Below are 23,448 nucleotides of genomic sequence, written 5' to 3'. Positions count from 1 at the left end.
GTGCTTTTTTATGGCTGGTTAAACAAACATGTCTGTTTCTTGCTTATCTCAGCCTTTCTTTAGCCATGTATTGTCCATTGTTAACTAGGCCTCATGCCTCAGACCAGGCCCATGGAGTTTGGGCATATGTGAAAGATTCTTAAGAGAGACTGTGGTCAAGATCTTACATATATATTAATGGGATTTTGGCCCTTCAGTAGCCCATTTCAACAAAAAATGCCAATAGTAAGAAGCCAAAAAAAAGTCTAAATCAATCATTTTGACTTTCTTGTTATGATAGAGAAGTTTCATTTTGACTATTGTTTTGATACATCGTGATAAACATAAGAAAGGCCATGCTGCTTCAGAGCAATTGTCACCTACATCAGTGTCCTGTCTCCAACAGTGGTCAATACCAGATTTGCAGCAAGTGCTAAAATATTAACTTTATCAGACAATATATTTAATAGTATATATTTTATGGTTTGCCATTATCAGAACAGTTTGATGGTTGAGAATTGAAATTTCAGAATGTTTGTTTTATGGCTGACGAAGTGGGTCTTTGCATGCATCTGATGAAGTGGGTCTTTGCCCACGAAAGCTTATGCTCCTACACATCGGTTAGTCTATAAGGTTCCACAGGACTCCTCGTCGCTTTTGTTTTATGGGAAATTTTGAAATATCAGCTATCGCTCCAATTTGGAATGATAGCAAATTTTGAAATGTTGCAATGTCCCATGAAATGGAAATTCCCATTTCTGAACAGCTCTAGTCCAGAGATTTTAGACAGGTCTTTGTATAATCATCAGGTGGTCTTCCCATCTGGCAGACAACCCCTGATACTGTGCAGAATCTGCAGATGAAGCAAGAAGGAAAGGGAAATAGGAGAAAGTAAGGTAAAGAGGAGGAAGATAGAGAAATGATCTACATATAAAGGAAGTAGAGTTGATATTGGTACAAGAAAGAAAAGGATGCATACCAGCTTTAACGCACTATACTGCTGCATTTTAACCCTCACAACACAGAACTGCAGACTAATAACCTGGTAGTGGTTTAGATCCAGCTTATAAGGACTCTTCCTAGTACGAAATCCCAGAGGTGTAGCTGTGTTAGTCTGTAACTTTAAAAACAACAAGCAGTCCTGTGGCACTGTAGAGACTAATCAAATATATAGAATCGTGACTCCAGTTCATCTGATGAAGTGAGTTCTACCTATGAAAGCTCATGATTCTGTATATTTTGGTTAGCCTTTAAGGTGCCACAGGACTTCTCGTTCTTCCTAATAAGTTCATTTTTAGAACAAATGGAAAAGTTTAGACGAGATTGAGCTTCTGCAGGAAAGAAAGTCTCTGATATTTATTAACAGGCATTCTCAATCCAGAAGCCTAATTGAACTAAAATGTTTCCTTCCAACATTTTTCTGCTGTTTTAAGACTCTAGAGCTGGAAGTCTTAATGTAGTTGGAAAATATACACGTTTCCACCCAGTTCCTGTCCAGGAGCAGACAATAATGGTGCAAACGCTTTCTATGTTATTCCACAGACCTTTACTCCAGCAGCTGAAGAAACAGCTGGTTATTGTTCATGAGACCTTTTGGGGGGTCACCCAGACCAGTAAAGGGATCTGTCACTACCTGCTCTATAACCTTCTGCACATCTTCAGTTCAGAGCCCTAATGCCAAAAGCCTGCCCATAAGCACAAGGTTTCACCCTGACTTCCACAAGCCTAGTTACACTAGCAGGGTCATACCAACAGCCCTTCCAGGCTCGAGCATCCTCAGATCTGTCTTCCTCTTTGAATTCTTAACTATCAGACTTCCCCCTCTAGTTTATCACTCCCTGAAAGCATAAACCAACCCTCTAGACACCAGCTTATTTTGGTGCACACACACCACAGTTGGCACAATAGAAATCTGCCTGGGGTAAAAATAAACAAAATGTTTATTTAATAGAAAAAATGAAGATTCAAAGATGAAATTGTGAGGAAAAGCTAACATATGAAGCGACACAGAAAAACAAAAATGCAACTTCAGCTTTACACTTCTATCTTAAGCCAAAATCTCTGATACCTATAAACTTCTGTACAGTTTCCCAGCATGCCCCTGGTCACACGGAAGATCCAGTCCAGCTTTCCATGCACAGCACCAGCCAAGGGACTGTTCCTTTTAAAGGGTTTCCCCCTCGGTGTCTCTCTCAGACCATGGTACCTCTTGAAAAATGAGTGTGAGAAAGTCCCTCAGCTTCAGAGTGGGGATGTCTCCATGTGTTTCCACTAACTCTAATGGCCCATCAACAGGTTGTTATTTGGAGCTGGTTTTGTGTAAATGCCTGGCTTGGAAGATTCTACTCCCTGCTGGGGGCACAGCTGAGAGAGTCAAGGCAGATCAGGTCAAGTATTTTTTATTGACCAACTTCCTTCAAGGATATAACCTCACTTACCTTGTCGTGCTCTCATCCTGGGACCAACACAGCAAATATCAGATTACTGCAGAGATCAGCTGGCTATTGAACCTAGATACCCAGATGGATCCTCTCTCACCTAGCTGGATATTAAACAGAACTCTTCGTCTCAGAGGTGTTAATCTGTAACTTCAAAAACGAAAATTGTCCTGTGGCACCTTAAAGACTAATAAATACATAGTATCATGAGCTTTTGTGGGCAAACCCCACTTCTTCAGATGAGACGATCTTGAGACATTAAGTCATTAATAAAAATGCTGAATAGTAGTAGACCCACAACTAATTCCCATTAGATCCCATTAAATATGCTCTCCCACAGTAGAGTGTAGCTAATTAAATTGTATACAACTTAACTAGGACACACGAGAATTTATTATGAACGGGATGAGTCAAGTAATGCAAGAGCAATTATTCAAGGGACATGCTGAAACCATGCCTGTGTTTCAGAAAGGACTTACAGTTTCCTACACTCTTATCTGACTGTAAAAGAAAGCTCTCCTCTCCACAACGTGGCTTCGACTCAGGTAAAGATTCATTGTGATTAAAGCAGCTCGCAAGTGAGACCGCTCCCCACTGTGTCTCTGGTCTTATTCAATTCAGATTCGAGCTTTAACCTCCTTCCCCCAATCTTAAAAAATTAAGTTAGTTGTGGAAATTTAAGCTGGAGCTTTTCCAGGTTGGAGCTTTCAAGTCCTTGTCAACAGAAGCCTGTGAGTTACAGTTAGAAATTTGCAAAAATCTGACACCTGCCACTTTCCATTGAGCTTTGGGTGGAAAACGTCCCTGGCCTCTTCCATTTTTAATGTCAAAGTCAGCCTGGCAGAAAAAATCACCTCCAGGTAAAGTCATTCAGAAGGGGAGCTCGTGACTGCCCCTCCTTTTCCTCCTCTACAGAGCTGATGCATCCGAACAGAGACGGTTATTTGCACTGGGGATTACTACTTTGAATGTCACTCAACACAGCAGCTCAGCTGACTCTCTGAACTGGAAAGAGGCAGCGGATCCTCTTTTATAGTGTTTCAATTCTGAAAATTAACTCATTTCAGAGGCTAAGGATCTAGTAGTAACTAGCGCTGTCTGGACCTCTGGCACTCCCAAACATCTAATGCTTATACAAAAAGACCAGATTCTGCATTGGTGTAAGCCGATATGGCTTCAGAGAGGTCAACGGGGCTATGCCAACTTACAATGATGCAAAATCAGCTCCATTGCTAAACCGGAGCTGGTAATAGGGTTGTTGATGGTTAACCGGTAGGGATTGTTCCGCGCTGCCAGGGAGCTACTCCCGCCCAGCCAGACCAGCCTCTGTCTATGGCAGGCATGGGGTGCACCATGAGCAGAGGCACTCCAGCCCAGCTGAAGCTGCCCCTGTCTGCAGCAGGGGGGAGGGGGCGCTTGAGACCATCCATGGAAGGCAGGGTAGCTGCTCCAGGCCAACTGGGGAGTGGCCTCCCCTGCCAGCATCCCCCTTTTAATCGTTTAACTGGTTAAACTTATCAATTAACTAGTTAACCAATTAAATGGCATTTTACATCCCTAGCTGGATCTACACCAAGACCAGCCTTCCATAGTATTTTAACACATCTGCTTCTGGCCCTGAACTGAAACTGGAGGAACAGAGGCTGCTACAAAAAGGAAAGATAACAGGGATGTAAAATGTATTGGAGCTTTTCAAGCCTTAGATATCAAAACCGTCCACCAAGATCTTGCAGGGAGCCTGGGGAATTGAAATCTGAACCAGAACCACAGGCCTCAACACTCCCAAACTCTGTTGAAATGTGGAGCTTCTTACAGGTATTGTAAAATCCAACCCATTTGTAGCTTAAATTCTTTTAAATTCTCATTTATATTAAGTCAAAATCCCTACCCCAGTACAGGACACATGGAAGGGAAGTGCCTAAAGTTCCTCTTGAAAAAGGTAGGAGCTGAAATCCATAGAAAGGTGTAGAGCAGGGGTCTCCAACCTTTTTAACCACAAGATCACTTTTTCAATTGAATTGCAGTGTGAGATCTACCTCAAACCCACAAGCCCAATTGCCCTGGCCTGATTCTCTTTCCCCCCTTCTCTGAGGCCCCACCCCTGCTCTCTCTATTGCCCTTCCTCCCTGAATCTCATTTGCTTTCAGCAGGCTGCAGTGGGGGTGCAGGCTCTGGTCTTGGGCCATGGGATTGGTGTCCTGGCTCGCTCCAGTGTCCACCCCATCCTTCTGAGGGTCCCTTTTCCTGCCTTCCTGGTGTAGGGGATTAGTTCATCCCTGGGGCAGCCTGTGTTGGCTGTCCAGCTGCTCCCAGGATGGATGGGACTTAAACCCATCACCCTGTGCTCTCCAGGGCTGCATCTAGACTGGCAAGTTTTTCCGCAAAAACTGCTGCTTTTGCGGAAAAACTTGCCAGCTGTTTACACTGGCCACTTGAATTTCCGCAAGAACACTGATGATCTCATGTAAGATTGTCAGTGTTCTTGCGGAAATACTATGCTGCTCCCGTTCGGGCAAAAGCCCTCTTGCGCAAATTTTCCCCGGCGGTTGCCCAGGGCCGCCAATTAATTAGGACCAGCCCTGTTGATGAACACTGGTGTAGAACAAAGGTGGTCACAGCATGGGGTGTTTTTTTCAAAAAATGGGCTTTCCTCTATCTGTGACTAATTTGTTGCCTCCCACCTGTTGGGTTTGAGGCCAGAAATCAACTTGCAGTCTGCAGACTTAACTGTCCTTAGATAAAAGGCGAGTAAGCAGCTGAGTTAGGGCGAGAGAGACCTGCAAGGAACAGGAAGACTCCTGAAGGAGATCCAGTACCAGGGACAAGGACCTGAAAAGCAGAACCCTGCACAGATGCAAAACTGGTATCTGCATCTGCAAAAATGAACCACAGATATCTGCATCCATATCTAGGATGAGGATATCTGCAGCTATACGCAAATTTGCAGGGTCCTATATACAAAATTTGTTTTTGCATCTGCAAGTGTATCTGCAAAAATGACCCGCAGATATCTGCATCCATACCCACAGATATAAAGTGGATAGCCACAGATTTGAGGGATTCTACTGACAGGGGCTCTCCAGGTCAGCTGCCCCAAACAACTGGATGGAAACACCTAGTGAGGAGGAGTCCTTAGGAGGGTCCAGGCAGCAGGATGCAGCTTATCAGTTTTAAACTTTTGTGGAACAGTTCCGTTTTGAAAAATAAACCCATCCCTCAGTCAGGAGGTTGAGAGTCAGCTGCAGCTGGGAGCTTCTGATACAGACTCAGGCGAGTTGGCCCCACCATCTTACACTCTGTGCTTCTCTGCATGCGCTTGCAGAGGAACATACATCCCTGGCATCTCACTAATTCCCTCTCCAGCCCGAAATTAGGACAACCAAACCGACCCGCAGGCCCACTTTCTTCACGGCATTGAGTTACCCTGTCAAGAAGCTGACACTGCAAATGTCCCTCACTGAGCTTAATGGATTCCTTTAGCTCAACACAGAGTGGGTTTTCACTAAAATCTTCAGAAACTTGCTGAAAACATCAGTTGGCACTGAACATTATAGCCATAATGTTTTAAAATAGAAGGAAATAAAAGCAAAGAGATGTCAGTCTCCCCTCACTAATGCCATAGGATACCAATGCTCTTTATTTATTAATGGGTACTCTCACTTCAGCCCAGCTATCTGAACATCTTCATGAATATTTCTATATGCAGGGGGAAAACTCCTTCTGCCTCTATCTTCTTCCCAGTGGGAGGGTCACAGAAAACAGCTTCTTTATAGACTCTGAGACATTAAAATTCCGCGAGTACAAAGCCTGTTTTGTCTATTTGGTATAATACCATTTTTCAGAAGCACTGAATCCACAGTCTCTGAATTGCCAGGATACACTTTTACACATCTACTATTTAAGGCTGTTATTGTTCACTTACAGCTTCATCCTTCTGTGATCCTTTACAAACACCGTTGCTCTAGGGCCCTACCAAATTCACGGTCCATTTTGGTCAATTTCATGGTCGTGGCTCTAAATTTGGTAATTTCTAAGGACAGATAACCTGTTTTTTGCGTTTCCTGGTTTTCTTTCAGTCAATAAATATTTGTCCATGAGTTATTAAGCATTTTATGGTTCACAGTGGCTCTTCTCTCAGCAGTCAGAGCTGAATATTAATGAAGGTATATGAAAACTTCAGAGAAATGTATCAGGAAGAATTTGGGAATTTCCTTACATGCCTCTAATACTTAGAGGTAAATATTTCCTGAAATGTCCTCCCACAATCCAGAATTACGTTGCCACGTATCAATGCTCTCCTTGGTACAGCACCATATGAAAAAATTGAGCAAGATCTTTTGTCTTCAGCTGCCAAATTGACGGTACTGTTTATACATACCAGCATTTCTCTCTACATAGAATAAAGGATTGTGTCTTTGCTTGGAGAAAAACACAGTACTATGGCCCTTCCTTAGTTCTCAAATTCTCTTAATTCTCATTTCAGTATAGGTATGTCTATACTGCAGAGTTTTTCCGGGATAGTTTTTCCGTTGGGTCCAAGCAACACATTTGCTCCTCCGCTTTTTTTTGCGAAAGAGCAAGCGTGCTCTTTCAGGGAGCCCTGTATGCCTCGTTCTATGAGGGATAAGGGCTCTGCCAAAGAGGAGGCTTTTCTGCCATTTGGCCCTAACCCTAGACTGGGCCAAATAGCGGAAAAGCCTCTCTCGGAAAAAGTGATAGTGTAGACCCAGCCTATCAGTCATCTTCAAGTTCTGCAGTGCGAGTTACATAATAGACCATCTAACCCTATTATTCATACTATTGTAGGCAGGTACTTGGATTTTGAATTTTGATTCCTGCTCTCTGTGTAATATTTATGTACATCCCTTGACAATCATTGAAGTCCTCAATGAAATTACAAACAACACAGATGTGAATTATACAGATCACCATTCTCCATCACCTCTGTGACAGCAGCAGCCATAACAACAGACTTGCCAACACTGCACAGCAGTTTCCTGAGACAGAAGATGAATAGGGCCTTACGTTGAAGCTACAAGACAATTTCAAAGAAGGGGGGTTTAAATACCCATTTTGGAATTTGCATGGCAGACTTTCAGAAGTCTGCCATGGGCACAAGGAGCCAGGGCTTTGGATTTCTCTCTCTTGAAAGATGCTAACTCCACACAGTCCAGCACTACTAATGTCATGCCCGAGCCTTCCTTCAGTTCTCCCTTCAAGGCACACAAACCTCTTAATCCCAGTGATAGAAATGTAGCCGTGTTAGTCTGGTGTAGCTGTAACAAAATACAGGACTACGTAGCACTTTAAAGACTAACAAGATGGTTTATTAGATGATGAGCTTTCGTGGGCCAGACCCACTTCCTCAGAAAAAACAGTTTCTTGCCATTTCAACCAGAAAGGACACTGTCTCAACGACTTAATTACCTGCATCCTGCTTCAGAAGCCTTTTAAATCTGCACTTGAAAGGGAATCCTCCGAACTGTCATTCATGCTAAAATTCGACACTCTACTCATGGGTCTCAACAAAGACCCCAGCTATCTTACCCATTACAAAGATAGCTTCCCCAATTATCACCTCTAATATCATTAGCTCACAGACATTTACCTCCCCCCCCCCCGCATCCCCCTTCTGTTCTGAAATGTGATTTGTCCTTTTCATATGTATTCTTTTTTTTAATTGTATCCTTTGGTAAATATGGTTGTGACAATTTTCTTCCACTATTTGATCTGAGGAAGTGTGTCTGGCCCACAAAAGCTCATCATCTAATAAACCATCTTGTTAGTCTTTAAAGTGCTACGTAGTCCTGTATTTGTTTCTCTTAATCCCAGATCCACTTTGTGGCATAATTCGAATATGTCTTGGAGCAGGGGTTCCCAAACTTTTTGACACGGGGACCAGTAAATCCATTTGCGAACTTTTGGAGGACTGGTAACATTCATTTGCATATTCATTAATCAAATGATGAATATTCAAATAAGTTGTTTCTGGTCCCCAAAACCCCCAGTGCCCAGCTTTAACAAAGCTTTTGATATGGTCACCCACAATATTCTTGCCAGCAAGTTAAGGAATATGGATTGGATAAATGGACTGTAAGACAGACAGAAAGCTGGTTAGGCCAGGGTTTCCCAAACTTTTTACTTTAGTTGGAACACTTTTTTCCCCCCAGTACTGTTTTTTGTAGCCCAAAAATATAAACACGTAAAAAACAAAATACCAGACATAGAACATGTCTGGTATTTTCTCATTAGGTAAGTTGTATTATTTCTAGATGTATCAGTTTGTAGTTTCGAACTGCCCGGCTGGTAAATGTGCTCAGGCTGCATGAGTGTGTCTACCAGCCAGCCAGTTCGCAACTACTCGAGGGGTGTGGGGGGAGGAGAGAGGGGGGACAATAGAATCCCTGGGCCGGACTAACTCGTGCTTTGTGGGGAGGAGGGGGGAAGGGGGCAGCGCCCCGAGATCTACATATGGCCGGGTCAGTCCCACTCCCCACAGGCCGATTCATTCCTCCCCCCTGCTCCCTCCTTCACCTCTGTCCAGCCCCTCTTCCCCCAACCCCCTCCTGGGCAGCCAGGTCTCCCCCGCTTCTCCTCCCAATCTCCCTTGGCCAGCCCTGCTGCCCACATCCAGCCCTCATTTCGGCAGCCGTTCCTCCCCCCCACATCTTCCCCGGCCAGCTCCCTGCCCCCAACCTCACGCCCCCCTCCCCCGGCAGCCCTGCTTCCACTGGCCCCCCAATCTCCCCAGCCCACCCTCATTCCCCAGTCCAGTGCTGCTTCCGGTGGCCGGCTCTCCCCTCCTCCTCCTCCTCGCCCCCTTTCCCTCCACCTCCCCTAGCTGCAGACTCCGCCCAGGCCGGCAGAGGGCTTGGAGGACCTGGCACCACACGGGCACTCCGGGAGCGCAGAACACCCCGGCAACCACTCTGAGGCCCAGTAGTTTTTTCCTGCATCCCGGTACCAGGCTGCAGCCCATAGTTTGGGAAATGCTGGCCTAGTGAGACTGCGGAATCCCCATCTCTGGAGATATTTAAGACCAGGTTAGACAGACGCCTGTCAGGGATGAGCTAGGGCAACTCAACATTGGAAGCCCCAGGGGCCACACTGATACTTACAGAACATGCTGAGGGCCTCAACTTAAGTGTGGTTGCATATGCAAGCAAATCTATACAAATAGCTTCTCTCACACTGACAGGCATGAATACAAAGATGAAGGCAAGACTACACAACACACAGGCCCCATTTAAGTCAGTTCTGCTGATATTAATAAAATTCAATAGTTACCCGATTTCTACCCATGTGACAGCACTTTTCATGAGCAATGACAGTCCAAGAATTTAACTACTAAAACACATCAACAGAAGATCATTACACTGACTACTTTTTTGTTTCAGCTCCCACTCACTGGCCATGTGTGATCCCCACATAAACCCAAACTGCGCCATGGGGCACAAACAATCTGGCCGTGGGCAGCATACCAAGTTATTAATAAATATTTTATAAACCTTTCCTTTTCTCTCTGCTGCCATGTCTCCTCTTCTTGCGCCATCATCTCCCCTGGTGCCTGCTGCCCCCCAACTCCTCACCCTCCTCTGCTGTCCTGACTCCTGCCCTTCTCACTGCCCTCAGCCCTCCTGCAACCTGCCCCCCTCCACCAGCCCTTCTCTCCCCCCTGTGCCCACTCCTCCAGTAGCCCCACTCTGCTCATGTGAGCTACTCCTCTTCTAACACCTCCCTCTACACACCTGCCCTGCCTCTCTCCTCTGGTGCTGGTCCCTCCCCTGCAGGTGTCTGCCCTTCTGCTTCACCCCAGATTCCCCTGGCACCTGCACCTTCCCTTAGCCCTGCACCCTCCTAGTGTCCCCTCTTCCCTTACTGCCCCTGCCCCCTTTGCCCTCTTTTTCCCTGATACTCACCCGCTCACCACTCTCTGCCCCATTCCCCTCCTGCCCCTCACACATGACTTGCTCCATCCTGGCCTTCCTCATGCCCACCCCTTCTTTCAAGCCTTCTCCCAGCACCTCCCCCTGCAGCCCCCAATGCTCTTCCCCTCTTCTCTCCCAGCATCACCCTGTCCCCCTCCCACTGACAGCTCCCCTCCTGCCCTTTCCATTATCTGCACTTGGCCCCCTGGCATTTGTCTCTCTCCTGCACCCGTCTCTTGGTGCCTTTCCCTCCCCCCGCCCTAGCCCCTTCTCCTTCCACCTCTCCCCCTCCGCCGCCCACTCCTCTCCTCCCCCGCCTCTGCCTCTGCCCAAGCCCAAGCCCCCCGTCACCGCCGCCACCTCCACCTCTGCCTCCGCCTCCACGCCGCCGCCGCCGCACAAGCCTGTTCCCTACCGTCTGCCTTCCATGTTGCAGGGCTGGGGGCCGCGCTCAGGCCCCGGAGGATGAACCCGGAGCCAGTGTGGCCCCGCCACGTGCCTCCAAAGAGTTTTAAAAGCCCGGGCCGTGACGTCACGTCATGCCCGGGCGTCCTCCTCGCCCACGTGCAATGCCACACACGGGCAGCAGCAGGCAGCGAGGAAGAGCCGCGCACGGCAGGGACGGTACGGAGCCGAGGGGGACGCTCTGGGGGCGGGGTGGGAGGACGCACAGGAGGGCCAGCGGGGAGGGGGCTGGGGCCCGGTCCAGGCAGAGCCGGGGGAGAGACCCAGCTCCACATATTGGTGGAGCAGTGTCCCCAGCTCTGTAACTCACCGGCACTTCCAGGTTCAGGGGCGCGCGGCCCGATTCGACCGGTCGAATCGGCCTAAGGCCGGACCTGCCAGCAGCCAACAGGCACGCTGAGGCCCGGTATTTTTTTCCCCATGGCCCAGTACCAGGTTCCCATTGTTTGGGAAACGCTGCCTTGGAGGAATCTCATCCAAGTACCAGCTATGCTGAATGCTGCTTGGCTGATCAGCCATGAGAAGAACAGCCCAAGATGGACTGTTGGCACAGCTGGGTCAAGCCTGGGTACTTCATGCATTTGTTTGAGAAGGCAACTGCATTTCTAATTCAACTGATCCCCTCTTTCCTGCAAATGGATTTGCACGTGTAGGCTAGGACTTCCACAGGCTTCCAATTCTCATAGAAATTTAGCAGATGTTGAGCATCTAAATCCCATGCATCAGTATAAATTTCCTTCGATGCTTTGTTCTCCAATTCCAACATTTCTGATGGATGCCTGACTTGTAAGCCAGACGTATGCAGTGGCGTTGTAGCCACCTACGTCCCAGAATATTAAAGACGCAAGGTGGGTGAGGGGACCTCTTTTATTGGACCAAATTCCATTAGTGAAGGAGTCAAGCTTTCAAACTTACTCAGAGTTCTTCAAGTTCTGCAAATCATATGACAGTCTTGCTTGATTTTTTTTCCCAGTTTCCATTTAATTAAATGTTTGCAGATGGGGGCGAGGACTGTGTGTGCCAGTGACAGTTCAGGACAGTGCTCCAACCAATTGTACACAATGCAGAATAATGAAAATCATAAAAAGTACACATAATTCGTGCCTAATAATGAATAGCAGAGGGTGTACCCAAATCCAAGTAAATATGAAAAGGCTGCCAAATCTGTCTATATAAATGCTAGTGATCTCACATGTTTTCAGAAGATGTATGGAAGAGAGGTGATATTTTTATCCTGCTAATGATATGTGAAAGCAATAGGCTAGAGTTCTGTTTTAGTTTAACTCTTTCATAGGTATATGAATGGTCTGACCAATTATAATTGGTACCTGAGTTAAGACAACTGGGATTTACTAGAGAGCAGTGCTCCCTGTAAGCTGAGTGCTTGGGCTGCTACCCAGGAGAGATTCAGGTACCACGCAGCTGATTAGCAGAATGCCCACAACCACCCATAGCCAGTAACATGTTTTCTACTGGTGGTGCACATCTGCACATACTATACGTAACAACATTTATTCTGCACACAGATGGAAAAAAGCAGAGATTCGAGACCAATGATCTAGCAAGTTTTGTATCCTGGCTCCAGAAGGGGCCTGCACTAGATGCTTCAAAAAGCAGAAGGAAAAAACACACATGAAATTGCTTAATTGTGCAATGCTGGGTTGGCTGTAAAGTGATCCCGCATGGAGGAACATCTTTCTTCAAACCCATGCAATATTAGCAAGAACTTCCGAGGGCGAATTTGGAGATTAATCCATATTGTAAAGCCAATATTTTCACCGATTATTTTTTTCTTTGTTGGCTGCAAATGTTTATTTGTTTGAATGAAGCATTGGTGGATCCTATGATTGGGGCCTGCCCCGCACACTCAGAATAGAAACAAAAATGCAAAGCTAAGCAATTATATTTCTTCAGAACTCGTCTCCACGGTTATGCTAACATTGCAACTTTTCTAGATACAGAATCTATGCAGTCCAGTCTACACTGCAGGGGAAGCATTCTACAGATTTCACATTTAGTACATGTCATTGTGGAGCCTTTGGCTATTATCTTTGAGAACTCATGGAGATTGGGAGAGGTTCTGGATGATTGGGAAAAGGCAAATGAGGTGCCCATCTTTAAAAAGGGAAGAAGGACGATCCAGGGAACTACAGACCAGTCACCTTATCTCAGTCCCTGGAAAAATCATGGAGGGGATCCTCAAGAAATCCATTTTGAGGCACTCGGAAGAGAGGAAAGTGATCAAGAATACTCAGCATGGGTTCACCAAGGGCAAGTCGTGCCTGACCAATCGGATTAGCTTCTATGATGAGGTAACTGGCTCTGTGGTCATGGGGAAGTCAGTGGATGTGATATACCCTTGACATTAGCAAAGTCTTTGATATGGTCTCCCACAATATTCTTGCCAGCAAGTTAAGGGAGTATGGATTGGATAAATGGACGGTAAGGCGAATAGAAAGCTGGCTAGATTGTTGGGCCCAACGGGTAGTGATCAATGGCTCCATGTCTGGTTGGTAGTTGGTTTCTAGCAAAGTGCCCCAAAGATCGGTTCTAGGGCCAGTTTTTTTCAACATCTTTATTAATGACCTGGATGAGGGGATGGATTGCACCCTCAGCAAGTTCACAGATGACACTAAGATAGGGGGAGAGGTAGATATGTTGGATGGCAGGGTTAGGGTCCAGAGTGAGCTAAACAAATTGGAGTATTGGGCCCAAAGAAATCTGATCAGGTGTATTGATGTACAAAATAAAGGACACGTGTGTTCAAAAATAGAAACTATCTTTATTGAACAAAACTTGGGGAGACTGGGAAAAGGAGGTGGGAGAGGGGAAGAGAGGATGGGAGAGGGGAGGGCAACTAAAATGATCAGGGGTTTGGAACAGGTCCCATATGAAGAGAGGCTAAAGAGACTGGGACTTTTCAGCTTAGAAAAGAGGAGACGGAGGGGGGATATGATAGAGGTCTATAAAAGCATGAGTGGTGTGGAGAGGGTGCATACAGAAAAGTTTTTCATTAGTTCCCATAATAGAAGGACTAGAGGACACCAAATGAAATGAATGGGTAGCAGGCTTCAAACTAATAACAGAAAGTTCTTCTTCACAAAGCAAATAGTCAACCTGTGGAACTCCTTGCTGCAGGAGGCTGTGAAGGCTAGAACTAAAACAGAGTTTAAAGAGAAGTGAGATAAGGTCATGGAGGTTGGGTCCATGGAGTGCTATTAGCCAGGGGGTAGAAATGGTGTCCCTGGCCTCTGTTTGTGGAAGGCTGGAGATGGATGGCACGAGACAAATGGCTTGGTCATTGTCTTCAGTCCATCCCCTCCAGGGTCCCTAGTGTTGGCCGCTGTCGGCAGACAGGCTACTGGGCTAGATGGACCTTTGGTCTGACCCAGTAGGGCCATTCTAAGCTCAGGGCTCAGGGTCGGGGGTCTTAGTGGACCACCTTGATTTTCATGCAAACCTGCTCCTGGGTGGCCAGGCTGGCAGCTATCCTGCCCTATACGGCCACTTTCCTGTGCCTAGTGCAGAGGTCGTGGATGAGGTCCACGATGCCCACACTAGACCAGGCGGGTGCCCGCCTCTTGCGGACCTGGGCAGGCTCCTGGGAGCCGCCAGGCTGGTCCTGGGAAGAGGCGGAGGGCTGGGTGGCAGCAGGTGGCTGGCTCGAGCCGTGCCAGGTGCAGGGTCTGCTGGCTGGGTGCTAGCAGGCTTGCACCTGGCACAGGCACCGTAGCCAGACCGTGCCCCTTTAAGGGCTCCAGGGCCGGGAGGGGGGCAGACGAGTTTCCCTGGTGGTGCCCAGAGTGGCCACCAGGGAAAGCTGGGGAGGGCTAGCCTCCCACTAGTTCAAATTAAGGGGCTACACAGCCCTTAATTCGAACTACTTAATTCGAACTAGGCGTTAGTCCTCGTAGAATGAGGTTTACCTAGTTCAAATTAAGCGCTCCGCTAGTTCGAATTAAGTTCGAACTAGCAGTTTGTATGTGTAGCGCCTATCAAAGTTAATTCGAACTAACGTCTGTTAGTTCGAATTAACTTTGTAGTGTAGACATACCCTAAGGTGCTGCATTACTATTGGTTGTTTGTTAAGTTTTTCCTGTTACAGACTCACTCGGCTCCCTCTCCGAAGCTTCTCAGCAACTGTGTTACTCTGCTGGGGAGCTGTTACCCCAACTCTGTGCCTCTGTCAGAGGAGATCCGAGGCTCAGCGGTATGATCAGCACACCGAGTGGCAGTCTCGTGGGGTTCTCTGTGATCCAACCCAGCACAATCCTCACACAATGATTTTCATCTTAGAAGAGTTCTCCACACAATGCAAGTATCCCCACAGTGCTACTATCTCCCTGGCAGCGGTCATGGAGGTTTGAGATTCTAACCACAGTGTAAGCTGCTCTCCTGAAAATGTAATTGCCTGAGACTCCCCCAGTGAGGTTATTTCCACCATCGTTTGGTGCTCAGCTGCCACTAAGCACGAACGGAGATCTCCGCACAACGATATTTTCTGAAGGTACAGACAGTGAGCATCACAGTACGGTCAATATGAATGTACAATTATCCTCTCAGCAGAGCCCTGCAAATCTGTGGATATCCTCTTTATATGTGCGGATATGCCGATGCAGATATCTGCAGCTCATTTTTGCAGATACAAATTTTGTATCCATGCAGGGCTCTACCTCTCAGTGCTCTGCCTGCAAATATCAGCATCATTCTGGCAAATCCCTAGGGGGTGTATATCAGCCTCCTTGCACATTGAAAGCTGCCAAGATCAATCTCTACTTAGATCCTTAGGAGGATCTGCCTGGATGTTCAAACTGTCCCTCAATGGTGATCTTCTCAGACCACTGAAACTTCGGCAGTCGTGATTGCCAACTGTGTAGTGGCATTCCTTTATAAATGTGCTTTATAATGCCTTGGTCTCCATCTTACTAAGACCCTATTGTCGTGGGGCACGTTCCCCCCGGACTATACAAGCGTCTCCGGTGCCTGTTGTAAGGCCCCTTGCTCTGGGGCAAACCCAGTCTGCAGGCTGATTTATACTCAATGCCCCTCTACCAGGGAATATATGGCCCGGATGCCAAGTTCCAAAGTACCTTCCCCTCTCCTGGGGTGTTGATGGCCCTGTGGCCTAGTCAGGCGTATACTGCCCTTCCTCAGGGCATGCACAGCCTTTTGGCTTCGTTCACAGGTGAGCCTCTCCCAAGGTCTTGGGAGCTGGATTGTGGTGGGATGGGAAGACAGGGGGACTTGGGCCCTCCCACTCCACCAGGTCCCAGCCCAGGGACCTGTAGACAGCAGCAAATTTTGCTGTCTGCTCAGTGGGGATTCCTACTGATACGCACCGAGCCCCCGGGGACGATCCTCCGCCCTGGGCCACTTCCTACCACAAGGAGAGTTCTGTTCCGTCCCGTCTTACTGCTCAGCAGGCCAGTCCCAGTCTGGGGGCCTCCTTGTTCGGGGCTGGGGCAGCTGCTCAGGATCTCCAACCTGTGCTCCTTCCCCTCTGGTGACTCCCCCCAAGGGGCTGGCTCCTCGGGCTTTTATTCCTGGCCTCTCTTTTGAGCATGCCCAGCAGGGCCGTGGGGGTGGGGCCCTCTCAGCCAACTGGGCTAGGGAAACTCCCTGAGGCTCAGTGTGGGGGAGCCCTCCCCCGTCACACCTACTGCGAAAGCATTTGAAACTGAAGCAGCTCTGAGGAAGGTGGCTGCCTGAGTCAGGTATAAATATCCTCATTGCTCATCTGATCTTGCTAGTTACTACAGAATAGGTGACAAAGACAAGACGACAACTGAGGCAGAGTTCTTACCTGGGTGCAGTTGCCAGCAGAGTGCTCCAGACTGGGGATGTTAACTAGCAATTACTTTACTAGGCGAGTAGTTGATGGAATTTCTATCGACTTCTTGACTAGTCAATAAGCACTTCTGTGTTCCGCCTTTGAAATGTACAAGAGCCCCAGTGGGGCTCTGATAGAGGCTACAAGGGAGGAGGGTGAGCAATTAGTTGACTAGTCCTTTAGATTCCTACTTCAGACTATGGCACAAAAGCTGAGGTCTTTTCTTAAATAGACTACCACTAGGTTTGGTTCAATTAAATTATCACCATCTATGGTGCTCATCAAGTCATGGTTATCACCACCAGCTGACACTTGCCAAGGTTACAGACTTGACTCCATCATAACCCAGTAACTCCTTGCCAAATGCTTCCAAACAAATGGAGTCAGGTCTATGAACCCATTTCAGGATACTTCTTGAATGGGCCTGAATGGTGATTTTCACAGTGCAAAATTGCTCTCTTTCAAGCCCAAGTGCAGTGGTGTTTATCCCTTCAGCCCTTGGTACAACCCAGAACTGTCTGTCTCTCTCTAATATAATTACAAGTTGTGAAACTTCTCCATGTATTTTTAACTTCCAAATGTCAGGTTGTTATCTGGTAATTGCAGTAAATGCTCTTCTGCCTTTCCGAAGTAAACTGGGAAAACAGTACCAAACACACACACTGTTCCACAGTGACTTGTTTAGAAGTGGGAAGCTGGCAAGGAAAAGAATGATAGTGCTACACCCCATTGCAGCTCAGTAATACAGAAGCCCTTCCAAGAGTAATCCAGAGACACTGAGACTGGGACCAGCCAGAGCAATCTTCACCAGCAGAGGGCCGGGCTGCAGGAGCCCCCTGTGGGATCCCAGCCACTCTGCACCAGCCCTCCACAGTTAACCAGTTAATTAAAATCATATTGTTTAACCAGTTAACTTTAATGAGTATTTACATCCCTTACAGGGACCACTGAGAAAGGGAGAGGGAAGTCTGTTCTACAGCCTTAGCTGAGAGCCAGCTGGTTCACATGGCTTTAGCCCCTAAGGTTCCAGATTCATTCCCCTGATCAACCACCAAGGTCCATCATCTCTACAAAAGTTTCTCTTTCCCCCTTCCTATGGGAAAGGAAGACAACTACATGCAAGTCAAGCAGCCAAGGTCACTTGTCCAGATAGAAAGCAGAGGGTGTGACAGGAGTAGGATTTGACCCCACATCTCCATCGGGAGGCTAGACCACCCAACCAAGGGAAAGACAGGACCTGGCGTCTGGCACCTTAGACCACTTGGCCAACCTGACACTTGTTACTGGGCAGTGCTCAGGCAAGGGAATGCAGAGGCTCCTTCATGAGAGTACACTTCCCAACTTGCATCTGATTCTGGCTGGGGACAGAAAAGGCTATTTGCATTCTCTGCTCTCTCCCACCAGTCACATCCTTCAGCTCACAGACACATACTGTTTCCTAGAAGCACCTTTTACAATCAGCCTATTGCTACAGCTCCTCTCCCACCCCCAAAGGGCTTAATAGCTGTAGCTATTTAAAGGGCTTTCCCTTTCCCTCCTCCCCTTGGTTTCTTGGGGCCATTAGTGCTTTTCATAGCTACAATTAGCTGAAGGCCAAACGCAACCTTTTAAAACACCAGAGCTCTTCCTTTCATCAATCACTCTGCAGAGAGATGGAATTAGGGCCTCCAACGTTAATTTCATCAGACAAGGAACTGATTTCCTCTGGGGTGCTGCATGACTTCCTGCGTCAGCACAAACTAACCCTAACTGCCTTGTCTCGGTCATGTGCGAAGCAAGTCGAGGGAGATGAGGCAGCTGGTGGACAGCTAGATTGCTCCGTTTGGATATCTAAATGCACTGGAGCTGAAGAATGGAGTTCTCACTATTCTAACCCTCAATAAGGATGAGTTGGGATCAGGGAACTTATGAAACTTCCTGTGTCAATCACATGGGGGATGATGTTTCATTATTATTACACCATTTTTCACCCTAAGGGATTCCAGAGCACTTAAAAAACAAACTGAAATGTATCTGAAGTTATATGAGACATAAGGTCCTCCTTTCATCCACTCCTAAAATGCAGTCACATCTGGTGTGGAACGGTGTTGCTGCAGGCAGGAAGTGAAGAAGAGCAGCATATTGATTTGAATCAGCAGGGTGATATTTAGATGTTCACAGAATATTCACCTTGGTTAAAGCCTGCCAAATTAAGTTCCTCTGTAGCGAAAGTGAACCAGGCATCTTCAGTGGTCAGCACGCTGATTTTGCATCTCCAATTCCTAACTCAGCACTAACTCATTCCTCTGAGTACTAAATCCCCAACATCACCGCCTGCAGCACCTAGATTTCCCTGGCAACACACACACACACACACCATTTCATTTGAAACACACACACACACACACACACACACACACACACACACCATTTCATTTGAAAAGCAGGATTCATGAGTCTTAGTCCTCTGTCAGCAAAAGATAGGAGGAAGAAGAGGTTCGCTTGACTGAGATAGTTCCCCTTGAGAGACAGCTAGCTCATACAGAAAATAATTGTCCCCCAGGGCTCTGGCCATAACAATTCTCAAATGAAGCCTATTAATTGTGGGCCTGATTCTTCCAGGCTACCCTTTCATTCATGCACTTCTGATTTTACTGTTAGTGGATGGCTCAGACGTCATCAAGAGAGAACAGAGGAGTTTAAGGGAGGGAGGGGAAGTCCAGGAAAGAACAAAATGCTTCAGTTGGAGAATTACTTGTAATAAACCCATGTAACCTTCATTGCTGTTTTTTTAAATGGGTTTGTTCTGGAGAAGGAGTTGAATTTTCTGCAGACTCGCAGCTCTTCTCTCTTGGACAAGGCATAAAAGGAACTTTAGGGTGGTCATCCACTGTTGGCTCCCAGGGCCAGCGTCCCTCCTTTCTGGTAGAGGATTCCTGTCAGTCTTCAAAAACTCCCCCTGGGCCGTTGGATTTAAATGGTTTCAATGTGTCCAACTAGGACCGTCAGGAGAGGTTTAACCGCTAAGGAGCAAGCCGCTCTGAATTTCTCTTAGCCAGTAAGAGGAAGCATTTGGACTTTAGTGACCACATTGACACTTGAATAGGAGCTGAAAGAACAGGCCTTGTTACCTTCACTTCCTACTATTCGGATTAAATTAGTAACAGGTATTAAACGATTATCTTAAATGCAATTCTTCAGACATACTTCTCAGGATATTTTTCCCAAGCAGATTGCATTAGATCAATAGAGGCCTGTGAGGATACAAATTTGGGATCCACATCTGCAAAAAATGATCTGCAGATATCAGCATCCACATCAGGGTTCTACACATAAATGTGTATTGGCATCAACAAAAAATTAGTCATGGATATAAAGTGGATAGCCTCAGATTTGCAGAGCTCTACCGATCACCTTGCTTGTGTCTATAGCATGTGTGAGCATGCATATGCAGGTTCACAAGTCTTCAAGAATGTGTGTAGACAGTGCACATTTACAATTAACATTCAAATCATTTGAACTAGATCAGAATCTGGTGCAATGGGAGGGACGACAGGAGGTTTCAGAAACGACTAGTGATTTTTTGGTGCCTAACTTGAGATGCTTTAAAAAGACTCTCTATGTCCAGAGGCTGAGTACTCAGAGCACTTTTGGGCACAGGATATTTCTTTCTGAATGGCCCTCTCAAGGGGAGCTCCAAACCAACCTGAGGAGGCAGCATCAGTCACCAGCGATCATTTTATTTTTTAAAGTCTGGCTTCACTATTAAAGCGACGAGGAGTCCTGTGGCACCTTATAGACTAACTGAAGCGTAGGAGCATAAGCTTTCGTGGGCAAAGACCCACTTCGTCAGATGCATCTGACGAAGTGGGTCTTTGCCCACGAAAGCTTATGCTCCTACACTTCAGTTAGTCTATAAGGTGCCACAGGACTCCTCGTCGCTTTTGCAGATTCAGACTAACACGGCTACCCCTCTGATACTTCACTATTAAGCATCTCAGAGGTGTCTCAACTCACTCTGACACGTGGAGAGAAGTGAGCAGAACTTTCAAGAGAGGAATTATTGTGACAGAACTGGTTGAATAATATTTGAATACATTCATTTTTATTTTGGGCTGTTTTCTCTAATAAGATTGTTTATGCTCCCATTCACAAATATATTAATATAATCCATACATTTAGCATTATGTTTCAAATAAATTATTTTACTTTTCTCATTATTTACTCAGTTCTAACTACCTGGGCTGTCCCTGGAGGAGGCAACAATTAACCCTGTTTCAGCAATACAAGCTGGTCTCCATTTACCAACAGATTACACACAGGTGTCTAAGCAACAGAGCTCAGACACTGTAGCCAAATGCTGACATTTTAATGGCAACCACTGCATCATTAAAACATGGGGACACACTTGAAAAAATTCATAGATCAAAGATTTCCTTATAATAATGCACTCAGTGTACAGAGGCTACCAAAACAGTTACACACAGCAAGACAGAACAGCTGAAATACCATGAACATCAGAACAGTGCAACAAAGAATTCCAAACAACAGAACGAAGAATGCCAATGTTACCCTGTAACAAGTCAAGCCAGCAATAAGGCATGGTAAATGTAGATATCGAGCAATTACTGGAAAGGCTTGTTTACTTGCTCATATTATCCCCTTTTCATCTAACATCCACATCCATGTTCTTGTGAAGAGTTCCTAAACTCAACTCCGTGATCAGCATTATGTTCAGCATTAGCAACAATGCATTTGTCCAAACGGCTTTGTACATATTTCGTGTGCAACACTGGATACCTAATGAAGTGAGCCTGTCATTTCAGCCACTCACATTAGTAAATGTGATTGCAGAGAAACAAACAACCAAAACAAACCAAACCAACATCTCGAAATACAACAACTAGGAGAAAAGATCGCATCTAACAGACTAGTGTGCACACATGCTGTCCTTGAATAAGGGTGTCATAGCACTTTTTAAAAAAGTATTAACCCAATCTTCCCTTTTGCTAGTGAGGGAGGTGCTATTATCATATTCGCTTATTTAAGATGAGTAAGCTGAAGCACAAAGAGATGAAATGGTTTGCGGAAGATCAAACACTACATCAGTGGAAAAGGATAGATCAACTACCACCCAGGAGTCCTGAGGCCTGGCACCCTACTCTGACCATTATATTGAATTACAGGGAGAAGTGATATTTCATTTCTTTCTATGTATAATCCTTAAAGAGTCCCCTGCACTCATGGCAGCCCCAGCACCATTTAGACCTTCCCTGACAAGTGTCTGTCTAACCTGCTCTTTAAAAATTCCTATGATGGAGATTCCACAACCTCCCTAGGCAATTGATTCTGGTGTTTCACCACCCTGGCAGTTAGAAAGTTTTCCCCAATACCCAACCTAAACCGCCCTTGCTGCAATTTAAGCCCATTGCTTCTTGTCCTGTCCTCAGAGGTTAAGGAGAATACTTTTTCTCCCTCCTCAAAACAACCTTTTAGGTACTTGAGAGCTGTTATGTGTCCTCTCAAGTCTTCTCCTTGCCAAATTGAACAAACCCAGTTATTTCAACCTTCTCTCATAGGTCATGTTTTCTAGACTTTTCATCATTTCGGTTGCTCTTCTCTGGACCCTCTCCAATTTCTCTACATCTTTCCCAAAATGTGGTGCCCAGAACTGGACAAAGTGCTCCAACTGAGACCCAATCAGCACAGAGTAGAGCCGAAGAATGATTTCTTATGTCTTGCTTACAACACTCCTGCTGATGCAAAAATTCAGACATCATTCTGGGATGTAACAGTGTCACATGGTGTAGTCCACTATGACCTCTATATCTCTTTCAGCAATACTCCTTCCTAGGCAGTCATTTCCCAAGCATGCAAGTTTTTCAGAATTGTTCCACTGCATCTTTAAGTACATTCAGTGCAAGGGTATGTCTACATGCAGTAGGACCCCTGCATCTGGAGCATGTCAGCTGACTCGGGCCTCAAACCCCAGGACTATAAAATTACAGTGCAGCTATCCAGGCTTCAGTTAGATCCAGCCAGCTGCAGGTGTTTTTCTGCAGTGTAGCAAAGAATCCTAAGCAGAGCCCCGGAGGTAGAAGGCCTCTGCCTATTCACTGATTATACACAACATGGGCAGCCACTAAAACACACTGTCCCTGTGCTAACCTCAGTTTGACACCATGCTTGAACTCTGACCTGGAAGAGCCTTTACTTCTCCATTGACCATTTCATCTCTAGGCTCTCTGCCAGTTCCAATGGCAGTTCGAGCTGTACGGACAGTGACTGGTAAGAATTTGCCTGAGACCAACCAAATTCATTTCACATGGTCCACTGAGCAACTGTCATATGCTAACAACTTTTGCTCAGGACCAAACTGAGCGAGATGCAAACCAGCAGCCCATAACGTCCATGAAATAAACAAACCATTTTATCCCTTGAGTGTCCCTGTCTCGTCCTTGTTCTGCTTCAGGAATCTCTCCCTGTCTTTAGGGTCACATGAGACGCCCTCTTACAGCCAAATGCTTACATGCAATATTCTCCACTGTTAAACTGGTGGATGCCGTAAGAGAACAAAACAGGCTGCAGGGAGGTGGAAATAATAGAGTGACCCTGCTTCCACATAGAAATCACTGCCCCCTCTCTGCTAAGATTGAATACATGAAGACTGCAAGAGAGCCAACAGCTTGGGATGTAGCACCTGGCTCCCTGGTTGGGTATTTCTGCATGGCCCTGCTGGCTGCCACTGGAGACACTTCAGTTCACTGCCATAAATGTATTTAAAAGGAAACTTTTAAGGCATTTTTCTAACTTTTTCTTTCCAACTCAG

At 46.3% G+C, this 23,448-nt stretch overlaps 1 protein-coding gene across 1 annotated transcript in view; it reads right to left on the bottom strand.

Moving 5' to 3' along the window:
* GRAMD1B (GRAM domain containing 1B) overlaps positions 1-16,786 on the bottom strand; it is a 330,589-nt gene extending 313,803 nt beyond the window's left edge. The window contains exon 1 of the mRNA XM_075916427.2: positions 16,614-16,786. The gene's annotated coding sequence lies outside the window, so the exon portion shown is untranslated. The remainder of the gene's footprint in view (positions 1-16,613) is intronic.
* Positions 16,787-23,448: the final 6,662 nt, after the last annotated feature.

This window comes from Pelodiscus sinensis, chromosome 25, assembly GCF_052426305.1.
Source record: "Pelodiscus sinensis isolate ZL-2025 chromosome 25, ASM5242630v1, whole genome shotgun sequence".
In the NCBI taxonomy this organism is placed as follows: domain Eukaryota; kingdom Metazoa; phylum Chordata; order Testudines; family Trionychidae; genus Pelodiscus; species Pelodiscus sinensis.
The sequence above is the reverse complement of the archived record's forward strand: the minus strand, read 5'-3'. Positions and strand labels throughout refer to the sequence as shown.